Source organism: Dipodomys spectabilis, unplaced genomic scaffold, assembly GCF_019054845.1.
Source record: "Dipodomys spectabilis isolate Male_0828 unplaced genomic scaffold, ASM1905484v1 ptg000269l, whole genome shotgun sequence".
Lineage (NCBI taxonomy): Eukaryota > Metazoa > Chordata > Mammalia > Rodentia > Heteromyidae > Dipodomys > Dipodomys spectabilis.
The window spans coordinates 2,176,718-2,186,002 of record NW_024870946.1 but is presented as its reverse complement, the minus strand read 5'-3'; the positions used below and the strand labels follow the sequence as shown (position 1 = coordinate 2,186,002).

The 9,285-nt window shown below is 35.0% G+C and overlaps 1 pseudogene; it reads right to left on the bottom strand.

Annotated features, from left to right (window-relative positions):
- Positions 1-813: 813 nt before the first annotated feature.
- On the bottom strand, positions 814-910 carry LOC122125987 (annotated as a pseudogene).
- Between the last annotated feature and the right edge of the window lie 8,375 nt (positions 911-9,285).

The following is a 9,285-nucleotide window of genomic DNA, read 5'->3' as shown; positions in this document are numbered from 1 at the left end:
TATAGCAAAGATACACTGGATCTCCTTCTGTTGAACCATTATATCAAGCCATGTCTGAAGCACAACTTGGAAGAAACTGCATTTGATATTGCCAAAAGTGTAAGTATGTATCACTACCTCTTTGAAGTTGTGGAAAGCTGTACAAATTGTTCTCCTAAGTCCTAATGGATCAGTTAAGTTTCTTAAATTTCAAAATTGCCAGTCCATCCTATGTGTCCATAGAAAATATTTTCACAATACAAAGCAACAGCAATACCTTACTTTAAAAGTTCATGGATTCCATGGTATTCTTCCAAGTGAATTGCCTGACTTTGATGTCAAAATATATTCGAGTTGTTTGTATACATCTATAGTGATTTCTATAGAGTTTGTAATTTTTTAAATCAGAAATAATTTTAACTTATCTGTTGAAATGAGTAGTACAGAAACTAAAGATATTTCTGGTGCTTGTCTGAAAAAGTATATTTTAAAATATTTAGTATTCTGTTTGTATAATGTCCATAATCTATTTCATTCTCTCCTAGATATAATACTTTGAATTTGACATTGTTTTATAATACATAGGTTCATTAATAAATGTGTCCTTTCAGATTGCATTCCATATAGAAACATTTTAAGATAAAATGACAATGTTATCTTATTTCAAAAGTTTTGTAAAGGTTATGCTATGTAAAGGCCTTTCTAAAACGGTGAAGATTGAATACACTGATGTCAAACTAACTTTTATTTCTATTAATTACATATATTATTACACTTGTATATTTGTAATCAACTTTTTAATAACTGTTTTTCATTTCTTGCATCTGAAGAATGAAAAATATGGAATACTTCACAAATTTTCATATCATCTTGGTGCAAGAGCCATGTAAATCTCTGTATTGTAATTCAGGTAGACCTGCTGCTGAAGCATGTACTATCCTGTAAATTTAAGTAATTAATGCTGCAATCTTAAGACAGGCATAGATCTTTGGTTGCCTATTTGTATCAAGGAAACCTTATTGTTCCCAAAATTGCTATTCATCTTAATTCTGTAAAATTCTGTGTATGGTGGAAAAAACCTATGTTGTTTGTTCGATTGTTTACATTTGCAAGTTTTTGTCAATGACTATTTTAAATCATTTTCATTTGAAATTTGATCATACGTTGAAGCCTTTATAGATAGGTGCAAAGGTGATTGATTTTCAAGTACTTATTTATTAACTGAGTTAGCTTTGTGGAGCTAATGGATTCAAAGTAAGCCTTGCTTAACAGCTACTTCTAAACATCTGCAGCTTAAAATTTCCCAAATGAGGTCTTGCTGGCACAAATGTCTCCTTGACCCTTTACCCTTGCTCCATGTAGGAACAGCCCACCCAGAATGTCTTACCCTGACAGCATAGATTGTCTTACTGGAGCAAAACTAATCATAGTTACAAGGGATTATAGGGAGACGAACAGTTCAGACAGAACTGTTCGGACTAGAAGGTATTTTTCAAAATATAACTGCTTATTACACCCTACCATTTCAAAAGTAGCTAAAGCCAAGAAGGTGAAAAAATTGTTCATATGCATGATTACCTAATGTCCTGGCCTGTCTACCATCCAACCAGGTAGGAAGTTACACCACTGATTTTCTATCACCAAATATATTCCATAGCTCCAGGAGAAGTCCATATGTTTCTCCTCCTTATTAGGCCTTAAATTGGGAGTGTTTTAATCACAGTGTTTCCTCTTGCCTCTAGGCTGTACATCTCTGAATGGTAAAGCTTTAGTTCTAATTCTATCAAACACTGAGGTAGAGGTAATGGAATAATACTTTAAAACAGTTGCCTTTGATACCTTAACCATAACAGAACAATGAAAAACATTTTTTTATATTATAGATAATTATATATTTTATATTTATATGTGCTGATTTTATATGTCATACAGTAAATCTTAGTAGAATTAATTGATAATTTGACTAATTTATATTATTCCAATAAATAGATTGGAATATAAATAATCAGGATTAGAATATATATTAGAATATAAAAAGTATCAATGCAATCTTTTTGGTATAAACTTGTGATACCTTCTACGTGTTCTTGGTCTTCTGAATTCACATGGTAAAAAAAAACAATGTTTTCCTCTAATCTATAAGGGATTTTACTCTGCTGCTCTGTTTAATGTTTTAACTCGTTGGTCCCAAATTGTTTTTCTCCATATTTTTGAAACATTCCTACTGATTATACTCAAATTTTGCTGATATGATGTCTAAAAAGTATTATTCTTCCACAGGATCCATGGGTCCTAGGATCCCAGGTCCCAGTTATCCGCATCATCAGATAACTAGGACAAGAGTTCCCACCTACGCCCATGCAACATGCCAAGAGAAAGTCATTGAAGACCCATCTCAATTTCTCATTTCTTATATTTCAGGGCCCCAATTCCTTGAAATGCAGGAATTAGCAGTGAGCAATTGGTAAATGCAAGGCAACTTAAAATGCAAGATGAAATCACAAAATGTGAAAGTACAGTAATTCAAACTTTCAATTTTCAGATGACCATCCCATATGAGTGAAAAAGTCCACAAATGTCACAAGATTATTTGTAATACCCCTCTCTTAATGATTGATGAATGATTTCAGTCCAGTATCAGCAAGCTAAAAAATAGTTCCTGAAAGATAGATCCATAATTGGTCTACCAATGCTAGGAATACTTGACATAGAGGTCAAATATAATTCAGAAAAACATTAATTGAGAAGATCTTTAGTGCTTCAAAACACTGGTACTTCAGTAAAATTTGGTTCTGTAGTATAAAAATGTTGTCATTCTCAAACAAATGATAACCTACATTTAATCTGCTGAAAGTATATTCCTTTTCAAATAAACTTTAAAAAATCACATTTGCCAAAAAAAACACTTTACAAGTGATGATGTTTAGTGAGGTTACTAGTTTTTCAAGTGTAGGGAGCAAGTTACAATAGAGTTGATTTATTTACCCAGCACTAATGCCAAACAGGTTCAACCATTCCTTAAAGTGTATGAATAGTACCCCCCACCATTTGTGTTTTTCAGTAGGTGGCTTCGCAAATTTGTTAAACAGATCAGCCTCCCAAATTTCAAACCAAAACATTAGCTAATAAAGTAAATTTCATCACATAATAAGTACATTTTCAAAAGTCATGAATAGTTGCCTTATCATATGGTGTTTTATGTTTTCCCTGTCTAACATAGTAAGAAATATGACTTAAAGAATTGAATATGAGTACTCATCAGAGATTTGACAAACATACAATCTGTCTTCTATTTCTATCATTTTCCTTTACAGTAGTAAATTTTAGTTTTCTTCTTTTGCCAAAACTTATAGGTAGTAGAAAATATTATCCCATATAAAATAAAATAATCACAAACCATTGTACAAAGCCATTTATAAAAACTGGTAGTTAGGAATACATTCTAAGCTATTTTTAAACTTTCTTGTTGACTACAGATTAACCTTCCAAACGGATGGCAATGAAATCATGTCTAGGTGCTTCAGGTCTCCAGTCTTGCAAATTGTTACTTCAGATGAATGAATTATGAAAATATAAGCTGACATCAGTTCAAGTATATGCAGAATTGAAACTCCATGGAATGTATATAAACCTTTCAAAGTACTGACAGACAGTTTAACAGAATGACTATCAGGAAGTTGAAATAATGGTAATAATAGTAAAGACATAGAATGAATGAAGAATGGAACAAGGGGCAAGTACAGCTAGAATACCTAATATACACATGTGAGAAAGGAAGTGGCAAATCGGAAATAAATCTTGTAGAAGGGGTTGGTTGAGAATGATAGAAGGAGTGACTCTGATCCCGAAACATTGGGCAATTAGATGGACATATTTAATTGTAACACACTTTCAGAACCTTTTGAAATTGAGTGAAAAAACACAACATAAAACAAAAACACACAAAAAGCACAACCAAACATCAATCTCTATAGAGTACGATTATGACCTCTCAAAATTTTAAATAGTTAATGAAGGACAATCTTGGGAAAAGCATACAAAGCTGTTCGAAGTGAGCAATTTTGGGTAGAGGAGGATTTTTAACAGATGTAAATAAATTGTTTAAAGTTATAAATCACCTACATCTGCTGCAAATATTTTCTTCTGTGAGTTCTCTTGGTCTGAACTGGATATTCTAGTCTTGAGCCACACTTGATAGCTTGTGAAGATAGAATGGAAGAAACAAGATCAAGAACCCATTCCCATTACTCCATTGGAGAGGAAACAGTCCTCTACGTTTTCTCTCATTTCTATTGGCTAGTTTTACTCATAAGTTTAAGTCAAGTGATTTGAATTATATATTTCCTTCTTTGTTCTGGCAAAGTAAGTGGTCAAAATAATTCACTAAATATTATTAGCCATTTTTTCTATCATCTGTTTTCTTGTCCAAGTGAGTCCATTAAATTTCCCCCTTGCCACGGAAACCCAGCATCAATGTTAATGAGGACAATCTCTAATGTAAAACTTTGTCTCCAAAATACCAGTCCAAGAAGCTGTGATCACAAATATTTAGCTATACATTTTTCTTTTTTCTTTTACCTTAAAAGTCTTCTTGTGTCTAAAGTGCCCTCAAAAATAAGTACTCCACCGATTTTTGGATGAGTCACTTATAACCTCAAAGATATATTTTGCTAACAAGATGCTTAGAGGAAACTGAAGTATACTGCACTTTTATCTTCTCTCTTAAGACTCTCCTTAGATACCATATCAGCAACAGTGAAGTTATTCTTTGCAAAAATATTTCAATAGATTATTTTTTTCTCTTCGTCTTTCATTTGCTCAACAAGATGTATGGAGAAGAATAGAGTTGAATCACCCATACCTTGGATGACAGTGTCTTTTACAAAAGGACAATGCTCCTATGTCCTATTTCTCTATCCTCCTCTTAGCTCTTGCCTGATTTCCAACTAATCACAGATTCTTAGCTTCAAGTCTAATGAAGGTGAAGGACTATAAGGCCTCCCCCATTGCTACATTGTAGGGCTAGATCTCTGGCAGGAGGTAAGTGTGAACGACGCACTCAAGGAACACACGTTAGGAGAACAGGCTTAAGCAGGTCTGGTTTATTTCTGCACAAGGGTTGGGATTTTATAGCCCCAGGTTTCCCAACCTCCTGAGTCCTTCCCAGCCAATTATTTAGCGGGGAGTTGATGATGGGCACTGCTTGGTGACAGGCACTGATTGGGCCCCCAGGGGCATGTAGGGAGCAAGGACAGTTCATGGCTTGCAAGCTAGGCAGACGTGCCTGTGGGTCACGTCTCTATGAGCAGGAAGTGTGCTTCAACTGCTACTCTAGCTGTCTCAACCAGATCTGACCGGCTCTACCCACAATTTTCCCCTTTTCTATTAAAAGGACCATCATTATGGTGACCCGTTGTTGGAGGCGTTTTTGCCAGGAGTGCAAGCATTTAATAATTCCTAGGAGAGTAAGCCCTACAAGTGCAAGGCCTCCCCAGATGACCAGAGAGGATGGCAAAAACCATTGTTGTAACTTTTAAAGCACATCTTCTAAAAAGGAGGCAGCGGGAATAAGCTGTATGGTGGTCTGGTTTAGGTGGGTAAGATCATGCAGCAAGTTTTGGGTGAAGTTTAAGTACTTAAGGGACCAAGGGCCTTTGATGTAGTTACTAAGTTCAGTGAAATTGGGTGCGGGAGTGGAAAGCTGACAGACAGAAGTAGTCATAGCATTACATAGTCCTCCTTGTTGTAATCAAAGAAACGTAATCTGTTCTTGGAGCAAGTCTATTCGTTGTTGGAGCACAAGGAGGCCTCCCTTAAGATGATTGAGGGATGAGCTGGTTTATCTGTTTCATGGTGGACACGCTTTGGGACAGCAATATAGCGGCGGTGGTAGCTGAAGCCTCTGTAGCAATGATTACGGACCCGATTGCAAGGGTCAATCCTACTGCTCTTTTAGTGCGCGGACGAATCAATTGAACCTGAGAAAACTGAGAGTCATTAGTAGCCAGAACAATGAATGGGGGAACACGTACCAAACCTGCAAAAGGATATGAGTCATTGGGTTGCCAGTGATTGCTGAGAGTGCCAGTAGCGGAGGAGTTGTCTCCTAGACAAAAAAAGAACGGGGCTTTAACCACTACCATTCGTGACACCTGGTCATATCCAGATCAGTTACAGAGACGAGTATTGGCCAATAGGAAAGAGAACAAACCGAGGCAGGAATATGATGAGCAAACGATTGGCATGGGGATTCCTAGGTCTCCCAATCGTCCTCCTGAAGAGTCATAAAACTCCTTTAGATTTTGTGGTTTGTGATCTTTTTCAGATTGGTTGTATATAGCTGGGTCTCTACCCTTAAAAGAGTTTTAAAAGAGAAATTATGAAGATGAAGCAGTGGGTGAGGCTTCAATAGACTTGAAGCCAAGAAGCTGTGTTTAATTGGAAATCAGGAAAGAGCTGAGAGGAGGACATACAAGTAGGACACAGAAGTGTTGTCCTTTTGTAACAGACCTTTCTTCCAAGGAATGGGTGATTTACCTCTATTCTTCTCCATACATCTTGGTGAGCAAATGCAAGAACAAGAGAAAAATAATATATTGTAATAATTTTGCAAAGAATAACTTCACTGTTCCTGATATGGTATGTAAGGAGAGTCTTAAGTGAGAAGATAAAAATGGAGTATTTTTTGGTTTCCTCTAAGCATCTTGTTAGCAAAATATATCCTTGAGGTTAGAATTGATTGAAACAAAAAGTGATGGAGTACTTATTTTTCTGGGCAATTTAGACACAAGAAGACTTTCAAGGTAAAGGATAAATAAAAAAGTTAGCCAAGTATTTGTAATCACAGCCTCTTTGACTGGTTTTCTGGAGACAATTTTTACATTAGATTTGTCCTCATTAACATAGATGTTGTTTCATGGCAACCAAATGCAAGAGGAAAGTTTAATGGACTCGCTTAGTCAATTAAACAGCATAATCAAAAAAATGGCAAATAATCTTTAGTGAATTATTTGACCAATTACTTTGCCAGAATAAAGAAAGAAAATGTAATTCAAAAAGAATTGACCTAAAAGTATGAATAAAATGTAGTGAAGAGAGATGAGAGAAAAAATAGTGGATTGTTTTCTCTACAGTGGAGTAATGGGTTCTTCATCTTGTTTCTTCCATTCCATCTTTCCAAGCTATCAATTGTGGCACAGGACTGGAGTATCCAGTTCAGACAAAGAGAACACATAGAAGAAAGATAATATTTGCACAGATATAGGTGATTTATAACCTTAGATAATCTATTTAAATCTTTTCGGAATCCTCCCCTACACCAAACTGCCCTCTTTGAACATCTTTGTTTGCTTTTACCAAGACTTCCCTCCATTAACTGCTTAAAATTTTTGAGAGGTCATATTCATACTCCCTAGAGAGTGCTGTTTGGTTGTGATTTTTATGTGTTTTTTAACTGAATTTCCAAAGGTTGTGCAAATGTCTTACAATTAAATATGTCCACCTAATTATCCATTGCTCCTGGATCACAGTGACTCCTTCTATCATTCTCAACCACTCCCTTCCCCAAGATTTATTTCCAATTTACCACTTCCTTTCTCAAATGTGTAGATTGAGTATTCTAGCTGTACTTGCCCCTTGTTCCATTTTTCATTCATTCTATGTCTTTACTATTATGCCTGTCTGGTTTCAACTTCCTGATAGTCATTCTGTTAAACTGTCTGTTAATATTTGAAAGGTTTATATACATTCCATGGAGTTTCAGTCCTGCATATACTTGAACTGATGTCAGCTTATATTTCCATAATTCATTCATCTGCAATAACAATTTGCAAGACTGGAGACTTGAAACACCTAGACATGATTATATTCTCATTCATTTGAAGATTAATCTTTAGTCAATAAGAAAGTTTAAAAATGGCTTTGAATGTATTCTTAACTACCAGTTTTTATAAAGGGCTTTGTAAAATGATGTGTGATTATTTTATTTTACATGGAATAAGACTTTCTACCTCCTATAAGTTTTGGAAAAAGAAGAAAACCAACATTTACTACTATAGAGGAATATGATAGAAATAGAAGATAGATTTTGTCACATCTCAGATGAGTAACCATACTCAAGATTTAAAGACATATTTATTACTATGCTAGACAGAGGGAAAACAAAACAGTATATGATAAGGCAAGTATTTATGACTTTTTAAAATGCCCCTTATTAAGTGATGAAATTTACTTTATTAGCTAACGTTTGGGGTTGAAATATGGGAGGCTGATCCATTTAACAAATTTCTGGAAGGCACCTACTGAACAACACAACACAAATGGTGCGTGGTACTATTTCTAGATTTTAATGAATGTTTGAACCTGTTTGACATTAGTGCTGGGTAAATAAATCAACTCTATTGTATCTTGCTCCCTACACTTGAAAAACTTGTAATGTCACTAAGTGTCATCTACTTATCAAAGGTTATTTTGGCAAGTGTGATTTCAAAAAGTTTATTTGAAAAGGAATACACTTTCAGGAGATTAAATGTAGTTTGGTTTGAGAATGACAACCTTTTTATACCACAGAACCAAGTTGTACTAAAGTACCAGTGTTTTGAAGCACTACCGATCTTCTCAATTAATGTTCTGCTGAATTACATTTGACCTCTAAGTCAAGTTTTCCTGACCATGGTAGATCAATCACGGATCCATCCTTACAGGAACTATTTTTTGGGCCCACTTATGCTGGACTGATATATTACATTAGTCATTAGGGGAGGGCTATTAAAAATAATCTTGTGACATTTTCTGATCTTGTTCACTCATATGGGCTGGCCATCTGTAAATTCAGTTTGAAATACAGTAATTTCTCTCGATTTTGTGACTTCATCTTTCATTTTAAGTTGCCTTGCATTACACAATTGCTTGGTGCTAATTCTTGTTTCTCAAGGAATTGGAGCCCTGAAATATAAGAAATGAGAAATTGAGATGGATTTTCAGTTACTTTCTGCTGGCATGTTGCGTAGGCTTAGGTGAGAAGTCTTGCCCCTGTTATCTAATGATGCAGGTAACTCAGCCATAAGATATTAGAACCCATGGGTCTATAGAAGAAAATGTCTTTTAGATATCATATTAGCACAATTGGAGTATAATCTGTAGGAATGCATCAGAAATATGGAGAAAAACAGTTTGAGACCAGTGAGTTAAAACAATAAAAAGAGCATCAGAGTAAAATCTGTTATAGATTAGAGGAAACAACATTGATTTTTAACAATGTGAATTCAGAAGACCATGAACACATAGAAGGTATCACAAGTTTATATC